Below are 19,029 nucleotides of genomic sequence, written 5' to 3'. Positions count from 1 at the left end.
CATGAAGACCCCAAAGAATTACATGGGAACTGATTAGTTTAGACTAGACATAGTACAGGATGAAATCATTTCATTCTCTGGGGAAAGATACATTCCGAGCTGGCTGTAGCTCGCTGTCAAGGACACTTGCTGTAAAAGCAAAAATAAATACCTTTAGCAGATAGGCGACAATCCCCCCCCCTTTTTTTTTTGGCTGAGTATATTGCAGTTTAACATTTTACACACTCTCAGAAACCCAGTATGGTGTACAATATAGATCAGCACAGAAAAGGCAACACATACTAATGGCAGGTATGCAATCAGGCATACATGACACCAAGGGGGAGGGAAGAATGAGCATGGAGGGTAGTTCCCTAAAGGGATCTCTGACAAAGATGATCAAGCGGGCCCTGTCAGAGAATCCCTCCTTCTACTGCCAAGAGACTCTGGGTTCAGAACAACACAGAAGCACTCTGGTTGGCAGAAAGATCTGCCTAACATGGTTTGGGAGGAAGAGATTGGTGTTACCATGGCTACTGAAGGCTCCATCTCCTTAGTTGCCTTAGAGATTCTAACCCTCCCCCCTTTTCCTGGCTGGATGGGCCAGAATGGGAGCTCTCTAGTGGCAGGGACAGCTGCCAATCAAGCGTGGAGGCCTCAGATTTGGGACAACCAAAAGACTGTCACCGTTGCCTGGGTGATGGATTAAATGGCACCAAAGTGTCTGGCTTCCCGAATCAGCAACAGAACAGTAGGGAAAAGTCATTTGTTTCGTAAAAACGCAGCCCCATGGAATGCGTGTTCCTTTGACTATGAACCAGCCGTTCCATCCAGAATTTTGTTCCATGGTTCGTTCCATGCCAATCTCTAGTTACCAGCATTTGGGCAACTCCACAATGCTTCCAAACTCAGCCAGCATCACTGCTGCACCTTACATTATATGGGGCATAATGTGGGTTTATTCTTTGTGGACAATCTTATATTGCCCCAGAGTATTAGAGAAAAAAGGAACAGGAAAGTACATCTTGATTTCTTTACTTAAGGTGCCAAAGCAAAACAAAATAAAATACGCGTCCTGTGCTTTCTTTTCCTTTTTGTTGTCATTCCATCATAATATCTCTGCTCATAATATCCCTCACTCAGATTTCTGTCAACTTAATAATTCTTGTGAATGTTACGAAGACTGTGAGTCTTCAGTAGGTCATCCTGATCTATGTATTGAGCACATGATTTATTTGCCATAAGGATGCTACCGCAATACTCTCCTCAGCTAAAATGGAAAGCGATCCTAATCTTTGCTGGAATGGAACTTAACATACAGCATTTAGCCCTGTTATGAAGAGTCTCCATAGCCCTCCTGGAGCACCTGGAACATGGACTCTGAAGCCCTGCATGAAGTGAGAGATGTATCCCACTCCGATTCCTCTACACATGCGTTGATACTTAAGGGAAGGATGTAGCATGGAGGCTACCTTAAAGAAATGCATATATGAACTACATAGCATTCATAACTGATGTTAAATTCTGCTGCAAAACAATTAAAAAAGAATACCCATACTGAAATTATCCAAGTCAATAAAAAAGATCATGTCAATGAAAACAGCCAATAAAAGCAATCTAGGACATAACAAACAGCACATAAAACAGAACAGTATAAAATGATATTGATAAATGGTACACTGTAACTGGTTCAGTACAAATGGTATTTATTAATTTGGCACATTTTTATCCCAACATTCCTCCAAGGAGCTTGGGGCCACAGGCATCATTCGCCTTTGCTCACAACAACCCTGTAAGAAAGCTTAGGATGAGAGAAAGTGTCTGGCCCAATGTCATACAGGAAGTGGCCAGTATGATGGCCCCGATTCAGAAATACCAAAGCAAAACTTCCTGAAGCGATTTGGGTCACTTCAGGTCACTTCAAGGCCTATTTAAAGGGCTTCCTCCCACACTGCACCACTTACCTTGGGCATCTTGGCAGTGGCGGTGCGGGTGGCGGAGGTGCCAGCTGCAGCCTTCCCCGCAGCACAGGTGCCAGCTGCGGCCTTCCACACTGCCCAGCTGGCAGCTGCAGAGGCAGAAGTGGTGGCGCAGTCAGCAGAGGCGACAGCTTTCCCCACCACCCTGCTGGCTGCCATGCTGGCAGAGGTGCTGGCTCTGGCCTTCCCCACCACCCAGCTGGCCGCTGCAGAGGAGAAAGCTGTGGTGTGGGTGGTGGAGGCACCAGTTCCAGCCTTCAGGACAGGTAAGTGGGGTTGGGGTTGGGGAAGGGGGCTCAATGGGGGGTGGGAGGGCTTGGTGATAGTTTCCCCCTCACTTTGGTATGCTTCATATAATTATGAAGCATACCAAAGCAATTCCGATAACCCAAATCCGAAGTGGCTTGCTGCTTTCAGTTTCGGGTTATTCCAAACCTTTTCCCCGCTTCAGGTAAACCCGAAGCGGGGAAACCAAATATTTTGCTAGTGCACACCCTTAGTCTGACATTTAAACCACTAGACTGTATTTTGTATATATTCACATGGCATAAAAGAAATAATCAGATTGGGAACATCATCAGTAAAAAAGGGAAGAATGAAAGGCTTGCAATGAGAATACATGACAAAATGGCATAACTGTACATTCATACAAATAATGTTGGGCAACCAATCCCAGTCAACATTTATGGATCCATGTCTAATGTGTCCTAATCCTATACAGCAGCTCAGCAAAATCCCAGTTATGATTAAAATCCCAGGTATGATCATTGTGCCACGTTTGTGTGCCTGCAGAGCTGCTGCTGACATTAGCTCATTCCCAGTGAAATGTGAAGGCACCTCATTACCTGTCCTAGCATTCCTGCCATGTATGATTGAAGGTATGAAGCTGCTTGCAAAAGATGCTGATAAGCAGAATTGCATAAAGTCCAAGGGGAAACAATTACACCTTTTTTCACTGTAATGTGCTAGGTTAAATAAATATAACATATTAAGAAGAAAACCCCAAAGAAAGGATTTTAAAAGTTGATGAGGTGAATTAATGTATGTCCAGGGTTTATGTATGCTACCAACAAATATATGAATAGGGTTGTTGGTTTTTTAAAGTCAATGAGGATCAGCAGGAAGGCCAGGGAGTAATCAAGGGAAAAGAGAAGAAAATATATGGCATAAAACATCAGCTACAGAAGCAAACGGAGATTACAGAAAGAAGTTAAGAGAGAGCGCAAAAAAAATGATAAGAAAATTAAAGGTAGAAAATGAAAGCAGATTGCCTAAGATAAATCAGAATATTTCAAGTGCAAGTAGAAGAACAGGTCAGCAAAGAGGAATGGAGAGTATGACCTCTAAGAAATGGAAAGTGTAATTTATTCAGAGAAGAGATAGTTATTTCGATCAGTTTAAACAAATCATATCACTGAGTAGAAAAGAGGATATGGAGAGAATACTAGGAAACACATATGTTTGCATTTTACTGGGTAGAAATAAAATATACTTAAGCAAGTGGGGGACCTGCAAGGACTTGGGGGGGATTTCATTTTCCCCTCCCACACTATTTCCCTTTTCCCTTACCTGAAAGTCCCCATATCCTCACCCCTTTTCCTGCTACCTTTTCCCCATCCCACTCACCAGCCACCCTACCTTTATAAGGCCTCATCTTCAACTTTTCCTCCTTCACTTCCCCAGCAGCCTCTTCCTCTTGATCCTCCTCCCCACACTTTCCCCTCTTTTTCTCTTTCTGGCCACCCCCATACCCTCTCTCCTTTTCCTGCATCCTTATCTTCCCACTCATGATCTACCTTTTATCTGCCCCTCCCATTTTCTGCTAGATTTATTACTCATTTACTTACTTTATATCCCACCTGTCTTTTCAATATGGAGCCAAAGCAGCTGATACCATTCTCTTCTCCATTATATCCTCACAACAATCTTTTAAGAGTTCTAAAGTCCCTATACCCTCTCGGTGAGAGGAGGGGACCCAGTACTTACCAAGAATCTGCACCTCTGTAAACTCTGCATTTGGGGCTAAAATCAGCCCCAAGTGAAGCGTGAGAGTGCTCCCGCAGCCGGTGCAACAACATCACTTCTGGAAGTTATGTCAACAAGTCAGCCAAGAACAAACATGCTGCTTGTGTTCCTAATTTCTGGGCAGCCTGAAACCTTCTGCTCGTTGCCAGAAACTGACAGGCACATGGGATCCCTACTAGACATGGGCACGAACCAAAAAAATTAAATGGACCTGCGGATCGTGGTTCAGTGCCGACGATGATCCCGAATTAACGAACTGCAACAAACATCTCCCATTCCCGAACCGGATCGTGGATCGTGGAGGCCAAAGCGGGGCACGCTGGTATTCCAAGCTATGTGGGAAGGTGGGTGCTGGCGGCGGCCACCAGGCCTGGTGGGCACGGGGAGGCGGCGATGAGCCACCTCCCCTCAGGGGGCGGGAGGTCTGGCCGCTCGCTGGCGGCACCCCCCATGTGCCCGCCCACCAGGCTGAAAAGGAGTGTGCTGGTATTCCTGGCAAGAAAAGAAAGGTGGGTGCTGGGGGCGGCCGCCGGGCCTAGTGGGCACGGGGGCAGTGGTGATGAGCCACCTCCCCTCAGGGGGTGGGGGGTCTGGCTGCTCGCTGGTGGCACCCCCATGTGCCTGCCCGCCAGGCCGAAAAGGAGTGCGCTGGTATTCCCAGCAAGAAAGGAAAGGTGGGTGTTGGTGGCGGCCGCCAGGCCTGGCAGGAACGGGGAGGCGGCAACGAGCTGCCTCCCCTCAGGGGGCGGGGGGTCTGGCTGCTCGCCGGCGGCACCCCCCATGTGCCCGCCCACCAAGCCATAAAGGAGCGCTCTGGTATTCTCGGAGTGGGTGGGAGAGGACCTGTCATCATGAGGAGGGGGAGGGGAATATCCCCCAGCATCCATGGGTCCTCACCCAAGGGTCCCACTGAGGAACAGTGTGGTGGAGGCAGCCAACAGTACACACCTTCCTGCCTTGCCAGAAAGGATGGGAGGGAGAGGACCTATCATGTGGGGGGTAAGTGGGAAGATCCCACCCCCAACCACCCCCAACTCTACATTCAGTTCTCCAACCATATACCATTCTCTAACTAACATTCATTCTCTAATGTTTGTGCATACATTCTAGTGTCTTTTGCATTACACTGATACATTCTGTACTGTTCGTCTCTTTCTCTGTTTTTGATTTTCAGTCCTTTTCTCCATGGATGTGGCGTGTTCTGTTCGATTCTATATCTCCTTGATGCATTCGCATTCTATTTCTACTTCTAGAACGGTTGATATCTGTGTGCCCCTTTCTATCTGTTTCTCTGTTTCTCCCTCTCACCGTCTGTTTGCAACTTTCGATCTCTGTCTGTCTCTTCCTATGTGATTCCACCACTATTTATCTGAATCTCTCTCTTTCTATGTATATAGCTGTCCTTTATTATTTCTTTCCATCTCTAGCTGTCTTTTTTTCTCTTTCAATAACTATATTGTTTTCTATTTTCCTTTCTCTATCAACATCCATCTGTAGGCTTGTGTGTCCATCTTTTTCCAATGGGTTTGTTGTTGTTTTTCAAAACATCTTTCTATCTGTCTCTCTGTCTTGTTCTGTCCAACATGAGGAGGGGGAGGGGGAGGGGGAAGATCCCCCAGCAGCTACGGCTTCTCAACTGGAGGTCCCACTGAGGAGTAATACGGTGGCAGCCGACAGTACCCACCTTACTGCCTTGACGGAAAGGACGGGAGTTGTGGGAGACATTCCCACCCAGCTGAAAGAGGTCCCGTCAGTCCCGTTGACAGGGGTGTTGCCACATTGTCAACCGACTGTATCCATACACAATACAATCGGCTGTGCGAGCTCAACCGAGCTGTGTAACCAAGGAGGGAGCAGTAACAGGATAGTCCCACGTTAAGCAGGGCCTGACCTGATCCGCCGTCCTGCCTTTGAGGAAAGTAGGGGATGGGCAGGACAGGAGGCATTGTTTGGATGGGTCAGAGTGGTTCCTGAGAGGGGGAGACAGAAACATGACAGCAGCAGCAGCAGCAGCTGACATCGGCCACCTTCCTGCCTCTGTGGGAAGGATATCAGTTGAGCAACCCATTCTCCCCTGCTCAGAGGGTTCTGCATTTGCAATGGATGGGGGCACCGCGCGGCAGAACTATATGTGCAACACTTCCTGAGCTGCTGTGCAAGTGCCCAAAGGAGGCTTCCCTCAGCAGCATCACCCACCTTCCTGCCTTGCTGGAAAGGATGGGAGGGAGAGGACCTGCCATGTGGGGGGTAAGTGGGAAGATCCCCCCGCAACTGCCAGGCCAAAGAGAAGCACACTGGTATTACTGGTGTGGGAGGGAGAGGATGTGTCATTCAGACCAGGGGCCTGATCCACCAGCCACTGCGGGTCCTCACCCGAGGGTCCCGCTGAGGAACAGTGCAGCGGCAGCTGCCTCCTGAGTCATCAGCCTCAAGGTTGTAAGCAGCACTGTCCCGGACCCCAAGGCGACAACCTCCACCAGCGCTGCCTCCCAAAACGGTCTGCTCTCACCAGCATCACTCTCAGGGCAAAGTGATCCTCCCACTGACCTCTGCTCAGATGAGCTGGTGGCCCCCTTTCTCCCCTCAATGGATGTTTCACTGGGTGAGGAGGGAGACAGGCTCGGGTGGTGCCTCTTCAGGTGCCGAGTCAGGGCCGTCGAAGATAGGTGATTCGGGTTTTTGCCCCTGTGCACCAGGACATCACAGGCACGGCACTGCACCACACTGGGGTCATCAGGAAGGGCCCAAAAGTGCCTCCATACGGAGGCCTTGTAACGCCGACCGCTAACTGTCCCAGGGGAAGGAGGACGAATGGTTACAGGCTGCGTTGTGGGGCTGGACATGGATGACGGGGTGAGAGGTGGACTGCGGGAGGGGACACCACCGAGAGTTTGGGATGGGGAAGGGAGGGATCTTTCATAACACACATACCATTCCTCCAGGGATCCATCGCCCACCCACGCCTCCTCAAAATGTTGAGAGAGATTCTCTCCCTCCTGCACAAAGACCTCTTGGGCCTCCACAGCCCACATAGGTGAATTGGGGGGAGCGGGAGGACTCCCTGCGGCCCCCGACCACACCCACTACTGCTTTCCACAAGTGAACCTGGAGGACTGCCATCGCACTTCATCCCACAACCACCCTTGGCAGCCAACACAGGAAGACTCATTGTACCACCAAACTAGAACTAAGGAGGACAGGAAAGGAGATGACTCTGTGTGCCCTCCGCCGTGGTGCCCACTGAGCTCGGCCCCAGGGCCTGGTAGCAGCCCTGGCACCAGAGGGAGGGAGGGAGGGACTAGAGCCCTAGCCCACCGCTCCCACAGACCTGACTAGATCAGGCACTAATGTGAGCCCTCAGCCAAGGTACCCACCGAGCTTGGCCCCAGGGCCTGGCAGCAGCCCTGGCACCAGGGGGAGGGAGGGACTAGAGCCCTAGCCCACCACGCCCACTGATCTGAACAGATCAGGCACTAATGTGAGCCCTCAGCCAAGGTGCCCACTGAGCTTAGCCCCAGAGCCAGGCAGCAGCCCTGGCACCAGAGGGAGGAAGGGAGGGAGGGAGGGACTAGAGCCCTAGTCCACCACTCCCACAGACCTGAACAGATCAGGCACTAATGTGAGCCCTCCGCCGAGGTACCCACTGAGCTTGGTCCCAGGGCCTGGCAGCAGCCCTGGCACCAGAGAGAAGGAGGGCCTAGAGCCCTAGCCCACCACTCCCACAGACCTGAACAGATCAGGCACTGATGAATAATAATCAATGTGAGCCCTCAGCCGAGGTGCCCCAGAGCCAGGCAGCAGCCCTGGAACCAGAGGAGATAGATCCCTATCCACCAAAGCCAAGCTCAATTGTACTCTCTCAGTCCCTCTCTCCAAAGGCTAGCAAGTGGCAAGCAAGAGCTCTGTCCCACTCCACTGCTAGCAGAAAGTGAAACCCAGCCTGGGAGACCATGGCTATTTATAAGCATGGGTCCCATTCAGCAACACAGGAGGTCTGTGTTTGGCCGTCAGAGCTGCCTATCAGGGTTTGCAAGGATGAGATTGGAGTGCCCATGGCTACAGAACACCCCCTTCCCCCTCCCTCCCCTGGGTGTCTTCTCCCAACTTGTAACTGCTTTGCAGCTCCGTGGTTGGAAGGAAGCCCTGCTGATCAAGGAAAGCTGGGCTTCCATTCAGGTTTCCAGGGCGACAGAAGGAGGGCAGACAGAGCTCAGGCATTCCCCTGGCTCTGTTTCCAGGGGAATAGATTGCTGGCACCTTAGTGTCTGGCTTCCCGAACCGAGCCCGAATGCCCCGAACCGGGCCTCTCCTGACCACTGGTCCGTTGGCCATGGCCGATCACGATCCACCGGGTCACAATCGTGCAATCACCATTTTTGTGGGTTTTTAAGGTTCGTAATGCGGTTTGTGCCCATCTCTAATCCTTACCTCTAAGGTAAGTTAGGATGAGAGTCTGTAACTGGCTCAAGGTCACCCAGCGAGCTTCCATGGAGAAGTGGTGATTCGAACCTGGGTCTCCCACATTCTAGTCTGAAACTGGCTTTTATGGTGTTGAACATGCAGCTGCAGCTGGATGACTCATACAAGTTGCTTGGTAGCAAGTCACCTGGTAGTTGCTGCCTGGCCTGGCCCAATGTGTCCTTATTTAAAGCCCAAAACATCTCTGGAAAAGGCCTGCCGCCTCCCCCTGCTTTTACTGAGAGAAACCAAGGCTCTTAGGGCATTTCTTAAAGCTACCGGCTCTGCTTCTGTTTCTTTTTTTTAAGTTTGCCGATTTTTCTGTTTTGTCTGTTCATGCCCCAATATCCAGTTTTAATATCCACAGGTGGAGCCTTATTGAGAATTATATATATCAATAAACCTATATAATTAAAAGGTAGAGCACAGTGTCCAAACCATTCATTGTTAAGCCTGCCTATTTTGTTCATTTTTCAGATTTTTTAGACTGCCTCTCCTTTGAAAACAAGGCCTGTTCCCTGGGTGCCCAGCCTCCTGTTTAGTGCCAGGAGTGGCCAACCAGCCCTGGTGACCAGCTAGCCTCCTGCAGCTATGCAGCACCACCCAGGAGTGGCAAACCAGACCTGGGGACCAGCTGGCCTCTTGCAGCTGCACAGTTCCACCCAAGAGTAGCCAGCCAGCTCACACTCCCAGAAGTGAGGTCAAGATGACATGACTGCCATTAATGAAGTCACTGTGCCAGACTCTAAAATAAAATAAGGTCAATATCACCACCTCCTCTCCCCAGGGTCCGGTATTATTCCAGAGCCATCTAGCAACCCTAGATCAAAGGAGGAGGTGGAAAGACTACAGGCTAAGAACAGAACAGAACTCACAAATATACAGGGCAAATTGGGAACACTAGAGGAGTAGGACAGGAAGAAACCACATAAAGCTATGTGAAATCTATCTGTTTTTTTATCTCTGCGTACCACCAAACTACATGTTTACATTCCAGCCATCAAGATGTTTTGTAAAGTAGATGTTTTTGCAGGATGTATGTATAAACTTGTGGATATTTATTGGATGGCCAGTCTCCTTTAAACCGGGTAGGCGCTTATTGCTTTAACTAATTAGTCTCTTTTAAAAGCACTTTAGGGTGGGGCATTTTACCCCACTGAGCAAACAGTCCGTTGGAAAGCTTGTAGTAGAGATAGAATATGATCCAGGAGGGTATGTGACCAGGAGATCTGCATTTTTTGAGTAGTAACATTATTTTTGTACTGTATAGCCATTGTGTGACTTTGAGAGAAACTTTTTAATGGTTTTTTAAAATAATTTATTTCAGTCAGTGATTGATGTGCCCAAGAAGAAGTGTTTTAACACGAAACAGGAATTGAAAAATATACGTACGCACTAGCCCGTCGGCACAGCGATTCTCCATCCCTGTGTGGATTGTGAACTATTCAACTGGCATCTTGGCACACTGCTCTCCTACCTCTGGATCTCCCACTGTGGACTATTTATGTATTGCTCCTACGGACTTTGAATATTTATTTATTTTACACTGTTTACATTACTTGCACTTGCACTTTGCACTTGTTACTAAAACACCAGTGTGAACTGGTTAATTGGTTGATTCCCGGTCTTTGTAAATTTGTTAAGAACAGAACAGAACTCACAAATATACAGGGCAAGTTGGGAACACTAGAGGAGTAGGACAGGAAGAAACCACATAAAGCTATGTGAAATCTATCTGTTTCGACATGACAAAAAGCTCCAGAACTGCTAACAGTAATTTGAGTCATGGCCCTGTGGATTCTATTTGAAGTTTAAAGGAGGATGCTTAAAGGGGGGAGGATGCTACATTAAGGATTGATTTGAGGGGCAGTGTTTGAACCGTGTTGGGCTACCAATCCCAGTCTGAGCAGGTTAGTCTGACATGACTTGTTCTTGAGGAACTCATATTAGCTCTTAGTAATCATAGCCATCTTTTCTAAATGTTCAAGGACTGAATGTTTGATGAGTTATTCTAAAAACCTCTCCAAGTATGGACGTCAAGCTAATGAGTTGGTAGTTGCCTGGATCCTCTTCTTGTTTCCACTTCTTGAAGATGGGACAACATTTACCCACTGATTACATCAGCAAGTTCCTTTAGTACTCTAGGAAGCAATTCATCCTGAGGTACATTCCTGAGTAGCTGATTTTATTTTTAAAAGCTAGGTGTTTACATACCACCCTATGCCTGTCCTAGGCTGCATTTCCCTTCCTTCATCATGTGTTCTTTTTGAACACAGTTTCTCGTGCAAGAGAAGACCAAGGAAAAAAAGGAATTGACACTTCTACCCTCTCTTTATCCCCTGTTAAAATTATCACCTGTTTTGTGCTCTGTATTTCTACCAATCACTGCTCCTGTGGATCCCAGGCAATCATGGACCAGCATTTCCCTGACCACATCCAACACTTTCTTCTTCACAAGAGACTTTGCTTAATTGGTTCTCTGTAGCAAGACTTGCACAGTAAGTTTTTCCATTATCAACGTGTACGTGAGGGAGTGTGATTTAGTGCCTGCCTTCCCTGGGATACCGAATATCTCTTTTTGTCCATTCTGGACTTCTTCCTGGCTTCTACATTAGCCGAAGGCATCTCAGTACCTGCTCAGCAGATGAGAGATTGACAGAGCAATCCTAAACTGAGTTACTCCAGTCTGAACTCATTAATTTCAAGGGGCTTAAACTGGAGTAACTCTTAGGATTGCATTGTGAATTGCCTTTAAACAACCCTATCTGAAATTTAGCACTGAGGATCACTTGGGCAAAATCAACAATCTCTGAGATTTTTTTGAACCAGAAATATGTACCCAATAAAGCAAACAAAACAAAGTATGAAACAATTCTCAGAAAGAAAATGAATGAAATCATTAACACAAAAAATGAATGGAATACATATCTGAATAAAATTTCTATGCATACTTCTGTTGTCAGAATGAGATAAATCTAACACCCGAGGGAAAAGCTTCATGAGTTTTCAACATCTTTTTAAGATGTTGTTTTAAGATTTTTGGAAAATTCTCAGGAAAACAAAGTCCACATTAAAGAGAGAGCCTCTAACACTGAAATGAACCTAGCTTGGGTAGAGTGAAAACGAAAAGAAATGCAGCTTTTTTAAAAATGTCCTTTCTGCACAGCCTGCTTAACTTAAATTTTCAATATGTGTCAGACTATGGAATCCCAGTTATCTAGAGTTAGTCTCCCCCCTTCTGCAAGAAGCACAAGGTCTCTTGGTTTCAAAAGCTTTATTGGAAGATTAGGCTCAGGATATGGGTGTCCATGATCCAAGGACTTGAGGCCCTTGGCTGAACCAAAGCTTTGTTGAGAATGACACATAAAATGAAAGTAACAACACTTTAAACATCCCTTCCCAGCCTCCCCCCTTAGTCCTGTCTAGAAGGCCTGGGAAGGCGAGGACATCAAGGTCGGCCGGGCTGATAAGAGTTCTTCGTTCCCATGGATATAGGTGGCCTGGGCAGCACCTGGGCATGGAGGGAGAGAACTAAATAACTACAGATTATAACAGGAGAACACGGCATAGCTGTGGCTTGAGAACTGACATTCTGACAATATGTTTTTATTTACATTTTTATGATAAGGCTAAACATACATTTCAAATAATATTTATTTATTTAGTCCATTTTTATCTTGCTTTTTTCCTCAGCAGGGACCCAAAGCAGCTTACAGAAAATACACTTTTCAATAAAATTAAATACAACACAGTATAGAAAAGCAATCAAATGCCAAAAAAATAAGCAAGATGTTGTGGGTTGATGTCCAGGTTAACACATCTGGCCAAGGACCAAAAGCTCGTGCTTCCAGCCATACCCAGGCTATAAATACCAGCAACAGAAGAGAGAGAAAACACTCCGCCTACTTATTTCAAGCTGGCAACCCCCTGTCAGGCTATGGATGACAGGCTATAGCAGATAGATCCCTGTTCCATTGTAGCAAGAAATCCAGGCTCTTGGTTAAATGGCTTTATTCAGAAATCAGATCATTTCCACAGATATGTCCATAGAATTACTCAGAAGCAAGGTAAGCATCTGAGCAGTAAGAACAGGTTGACAGGAATAGTAACCTGTGGGAAAATCCTTTCTCTTAACACACACGTTTGCTCCTTCCCCCTCCCAACAGTAAAACAGGACTTTTGGTGCGAACTCGTCCTGAGAACATCTTGCATATTTGTACTATCAAACTGAGACTGAGAAAGCAAGAGATCAAAGTTGAGACATAGCAGTGCATGGGAGTGAGCAGTATACAAGGTCAGAAGCACTGAAAGTTTCTACAGTTTGTTAGAGAAGGCACCTGGAGCTTCAATAAGCCTGTGAAAGGAAACAGTTATGGCATTGGTAATATGAAATCAAGTTATAGCATGAAACATTGGTTCAGAGACAACAGGTCAGCAAACAACAGGTCAGCATTAAGTAGTAGCATGGATGGGGCACAGACATGACACCCCCCAGGATGAAAAAGTGGCTGGTCAAAAAGTCGTTAAAGCTGGCCAATCACAAGAATAACCTTTCCTAAAACCTGATAGATAGTCACTTAATCTCATCCTTGATTCTAATTTATTACAGAATAGCATATCAGTTCTAATCTTAAATATTTTGTTCCCAAATGATATAATAGATTATTACATTATTGTTACAGTACACACATACATGTCCATTGCACAAAGTTACTGTGTTTTATATGAAAATGAAACAAATTAATTGTATTTAAATATGTCCATATTCCAGGACTATTTGCTGTTCTTTGGGTGTATGAAGTAGCATTGTGCAGCTTAGGCTTTGATTTTATTTTCAAGCTACTTTGAGGTAGAGATGGGCATGAACAGCAACACAAACAAAAAAAAGCCACGAACAGCCCAATCTGCTGTTCGCGAACAAGCTGTTCATGGGCCCCCATTCTAAATGAACAGGTGGTCGTTGCGAGCCTCGTTCATTGCTGTTCGTCAAGCCAGACAGTCTGGCACCTGCAATCAATTTCCTTGGCAGCTTAGGTAGGGATTGTCTGAACTCTGTCTGAACTCCTGCTGTTGCCCTGGAAACCCCAATCTAAGCCCAATTTAGCTTGATACCAAGGTCTTCTTTTCATGTGTCGAGCTCCAAATTTGTTACAAGGGAGCAAAGACAAGGGGGGAAGGGGGCTCCCAGCTCTGGCTTTGCTGACAGTGGAGAGGGAGAGAGACAGCTGCTGTTGGCATTTTGATCGAGAGAATGCATTGGAGCTTGAATTTCCTTTGTGTGTGGTGGGATAGGGATTTACCCTTTTAGGATCCAGGGCTGCCTCCAGGCTCTGGACCAATCTATTATTTATTATTGGTACCTCTCTTGCCTGCTCAGGTATGGATTCTGGGAGTGGTGCGGTAGGGATCTACCCCTTCAAGTTCCAGGGCTGCTGCCAGACTCTGGGGCCAAGCTATTATTTATTATTGGTACTTTTCCTGGTGCCTGCTCAGGTCAGGTTTCTGGGAGTGGTGCAGTAGGGATCGTGACCAAACTTGGATGATGGCTGGAGGAGAGCCTGCTGGCCCCCACAAACATCCAACCATGAACATGTTCATGTACAGGTGTTTGATATGGTCGATTATGATCTCTTGACCCACCATCTCGCCAATGTGTGGATACAGGGGACAGCACTCCAGTGGCTTGTCTCTTTTCTCCACAGTTGGGAAAGAGGGTGGTGTTTGGGGAGAAATTGTCCTCTTGCTACCCGCTGGTATGCGATGTGCCATGGGGGGAAATACTCTCCCCATTATTATTTAACATCTATATGTGCCCCCTCACCCAGCTGGTGTGAAGCTTTGGTCTTGGGTGTTACTAGTATGCTGTTGATGGACGGACGGCCTGGTTTGGCCCCAGATGTCCTGGAGCGGGATTTTGAAGCTGTGGCTGGATGATTGACGCAGAGTAGGCTGAAATTAAACCCCACGAAGATGGAGAGCCTGTACTTGAGTTGTGGACAAGTGGATTCGGGACCCTGGCATCTTGTCCTTGATGGGGTGGTACTTGTACCAGCCCCAAGAGTCAGAAGCCCGGGAGTGATCCTGGATGCCTCCTTGTATATGGAGGCTCAGATTGCTGCAGTTGCCAGGTCTTCCTTTTTCCATCTACGACAGACTAGGCAGCTTGCCCCCTATCTCGACCCACGACTTAACTACAGTGATTCAGGCAATGGTCACCTCTAGGCTAGACTACTGTAACACACTCTACACAGGGCTTTCCTTGAATCTGATCCGACGGTTGCAACTGATCCAAAATGTAGCAGTGTGTGTCATCATTGGAGTGCCAAGAAGTGCACATATTAAACCGCTACTGTGCTAGCTGCATTGGTTACCAGTGGAGTACCAAATTAAATTCAAGGTTTTGGTATTAACCTATAAAGCCCTATGTGGATTGGGACCTGTGTATCTTTGAGACCGCCTCCCTGCATATGTGCCCCAGAGGAAGCTTCGATCCAGCTATTAACGGTCCCTGGCCCCAGGGAGGCCTGCCTAGCATTGACCAGAGCCAAGGCCTTTTCAGTCCTGGCTCCAACCTGGTGAAACACTCTGTCCAATGAGACCGGGGCCCAGCAGGATCTGTTATTATTCCACCAGGCCTGTAAGGCAGAGCTGTTTCGCCAGGCATATAGTTGATGCTGGGTCGGGCCCCTGCCGGCCAAATAGGGCAGAATGGAGCCCTCCCTATCAGAACATCCACCTCCAAAGAAACTTTTAAATGCTTAATTATCTTTAGTGATGGTGGAAATGGTTTAACTGAATTATTTTAGTGCTGCGCTGTATTTGTATTTTTAAATGTTTATATTGTATTTATTGTGTTTTAACTAAATTTTAATGTGCATAAATGTAATCTACTCTGAGCCTGCCAAATCGAAACAAACAAATAATAAATAAAAATAGTGTTAAGCAGGTATTCATAGAATCAACCCCAAAGAAATATAGTTAGGATTGGATTATTAGTCCCAGATCTCCAACCATTATGGATGAATTTTGAAAAAACCCGCTCCTAAACCAACAAATGCTGCTTCCAGACATGGACATGATAATTTGCCCCCACTATGGTAGCAGCATCAAGCAGGGCAGGAATGGCATCCATGCACTCCACACCCACCATTCCCCTCCTGTACAGATGTGGTGGCAATCATGTCAGGTTGCTCAGATCCCCCTTCTTCCCCCTCACTTTCCCATTCCCAGCCAAGCTTTGTTATCATGGAATAGGCTACAGCCCAGCCTGGCAGAGAAAGTGAAAATAAGCCCTTTAAAGGGTTAAGTGGGGGAGGGGGTAATAGTGTGTGGCATCGAATGCCCCATGCCATTTGGAAGCAGAGCTTCACTCTGTCCGCCTCTCCATAGTGCCAATGGAGCAAGAGACCACATTCATGCTCCCCTGCCACAACACTACAAAGGAAGGGCTCTCTATGAACCTGATCAGAGTCAGTTTATTTTGATGATGTTACCTTCAACATATTCAGTAATGATACTTTCAATAATATTCAAAAGTTTGAATATTTTCATAATTATAAAGGATTTGATTGCTATAAATGTGTTCATTCGAGCAACAAACAAAAATCAGGGAATTGAAGGATATGGGTGCTGAATGGTTAGAGAGAATGCATTATGGTCACATTCTTTGAAAAAATACTGGCATGGGCTTAGACTGGAGTAACTCTGTAAAGAATTGCACTGAGCATCACCTACATTTGAAAAAAGAGGTTTGTGCCAGTTTTATACTCAATGTTCTCAATTGTCACAGAAGACATTAAAGATGAAAGAAACAAAGAAGAGCTCAAGGAGGAAAAGTTATGGAACAGATTAGATGAAGATGAATTTGGTCACAGTTTCTGACTCAGCTCCCTGCTTCTTAAAGCTTCCCCTCCTCCACTGCTTCCCAAGCACTCTCAACCAAACTTTCAAAATGAAAATTGCTGTGACAAATATCCTGGGCAGCTAACCACCACCCAGCGCAGGATTTTTCTTTCCCATTACAATTTCAGTTTCCCCTCCTACTTCACTGTACCAGAATTCCCAGCAGGAAATGAAAAAGTCTGGGTTTGAGGGATAGCATCAGAGCCTGGGTAAACCCATTGAAGCCTGCAACAATCACCGAGGTAAAACTGGCAGGCGTTTTTTTTTTTAAGTGAATAAGTACAATTTTTTTTTTAAAAAAAACATACAACTTGAGAAAAACATATTAACACTTCTGTTAATCCAACCCTCAGACTGTAATTCCTAACTCCCTCTTCACTACCTAGGCTTCCCGGTCAGGGCCGAGATCACCTGCTCCCAGTCAACTCATCTTGTCACTGCTGAGCTGGGCTGCAGGAAAACAATAAGGGGGGAAATTGGGTTCCAACAGGCATTTCCCATGTGCCTGGAAGTGACATCAGTGTGTTACTGTCAACGTTATTACATTGCCAACAAGGGCCCCCACACCTGGTAAGTCTCCTGCTCCCCACCTCACTTCCTCCCCAGCTCCTAACTCTATCAGTAGAACTATTGGTGGATTCAGAGCACTGCTGTCATTGGCTGTTGTCAGGGCCGGCGCATCCATTGAGGCAGGTCCAGCAATCGCCTCGAGCACTGAGGCACGGGAGGGGGCGCTGGGGGAGGGGTCATGCGCCATGAAGCTGGCAGTGGCAGTACTGATGGCTGAGCGGGAGGGATGGGAAGCCTAGCCCACATCTGCTGCAGCCTCCTAACCCTCCTGCCTCGCACTGCTGCCGGGCGCAGCAGCCGCGGGCCAGGCATGGCAGGCATCTGGGGCAGCACATGGAGCAATGGAGTGGGATGGCTGGGAGGATGCGCGCACACACCTCCCCAGCCACCTGCTGCACCTGGTTCAGAGTGCGCACCAGTGGCGGCAGTGCAGGGCAGTCTGAGCGGGCAGCCTCCCAGCCCTCCTGCCCAGCCACCCCACGCCGCTGTCAGTACACAGCTGCGGGCCAGGCATGCAATCTGACGAAGTAGTTGGAAGTGTTGTCCAGTATTTTAGTGTCCTGGAATGGGATACTGTGTCCTGTTTGAGTTAGGCTATGTGCAGCCACTGCTGATTTTTCTGGATGGCCAACTCTGCAGTGTCTTTCATGTTCTTTTATTCTTGTCTGGATGCTATGCTGTGTGGTCCCGATGTAAACTTGCCCACAGTTGCAGGGTATGTGGTATACTCCTGCAGAGGTGAGGGGGTCTCTATTGTCTTTTGCTGATCGTAGCATACGTATTTTTCTGGTGGGTCTGAATACTGCTTGAAGGTTGTGCTTTTTCATAAGCTTTCCCATCTGATCAGCGATTCCTTTGATATATGGCAAAAACACTTTTCCTGTGGGAGACTGTTTTTCCTTGGTTGTTTGATTTATCCTTGGTTTAATTGCTCTTCTGATTTCATTTCTGGAGTAGCCATTTGCTTGAAGTGCGTGGTTTAGATTATTAGTTTCCTCGTTGAAAAAGTGCAGTTCACATATCCGTCTTGCACGTTCTACTAATGTTTTTATTATGCCTCTTTTCTGTCGAGCGTGGTGATTGGAGTTTTTGTGTAAGTACTGATCTGTGTGAGTTGGTTTCCTGTAGACCTTGTGACCTAACTGAAAGTTTGGTTTGCGGATGACCAAGGTATCTAGAAATGGAAGTTTGCCCCCGATCCATATGCAAAAGAACCTCCTCAGGATACAGTGAAGCCTCTCTTCATTAGCATTCCACACCCTGGGAAACTCTTACAGGATGACTCAGCCCAACCCCACCTTCCTGAGTAGATATAAATTACCTGCCAACTTCTTTTCCACACTGTGACACTGAGAGATCTCTGTCTTTTGGTGCTACACCTCTGAAGATGCCAGTCACAGCTGCTGGCGAAACGTCAGGAACTACAATGCCAAGACCATGGCTATACAGCCCGGAAAATCTACAACAACCATCATTCTCCAGCCATGAAAGACTTCAACAATACAAGTCTTTATACCTGTTAATTTGTTTTTAGGAGCCCTGGATCCTTTTTGAGGAAAGATCAGATTCCCATATTTTAAATAAATGCATTAATGAAAAAAACATTAAACTGCTCACACAAGTCTCAAGAATAAGTTAGATGTAAACATTCAGTGACAATATTGCAAACCCCTACTCAAAGACCAATTCATCAACTGTTTAAGGCAAATGTCTGAGAAAAGTAAAACATCTGGAATTCTATCACTAGTAAGAAGATCCCACAAATACAATAAAGAAGTACACAGTGTAACAGAAGGCCATGGTCCAAGAACAAGACACATAATCTGATACCTGACACATCTGGCAATCTTCAGCTCAAATCATTCCTATAGGGCAGCATCTGAACAACTGCCAAAGAAGGTACTTGTAAAAACTTAAGGAAATACTGCTGGAACAGAACTAAAAACAATTATTGCTAAGGAATTCAGGGATCACACTTGAGTCACTAGAGATGCAGGCACGATTCAGTAGTGGTAGAGAAAACTGAGATTTAGTGCTAGGGAGAGCAAAGAAAAAAACAAAAACCAAAATAAACTGCAGAAGCAATTTACACATTTAATTTGAAAAATGTGATGTG

The sequence above is a fragment of the Eublepharis macularius genome, chromosome 7, assembly GCF_028583425.1.
Source record: "Eublepharis macularius isolate TG4126 chromosome 7, MPM_Emac_v1.0, whole genome shotgun sequence".
In the NCBI taxonomy this organism is placed as follows: domain Eukaryota; kingdom Metazoa; phylum Chordata; class Lepidosauria; order Squamata; family Eublepharidae; genus Eublepharis; species Eublepharis macularius.
This window is presented reverse-complemented; position numbering follows the sequence as displayed.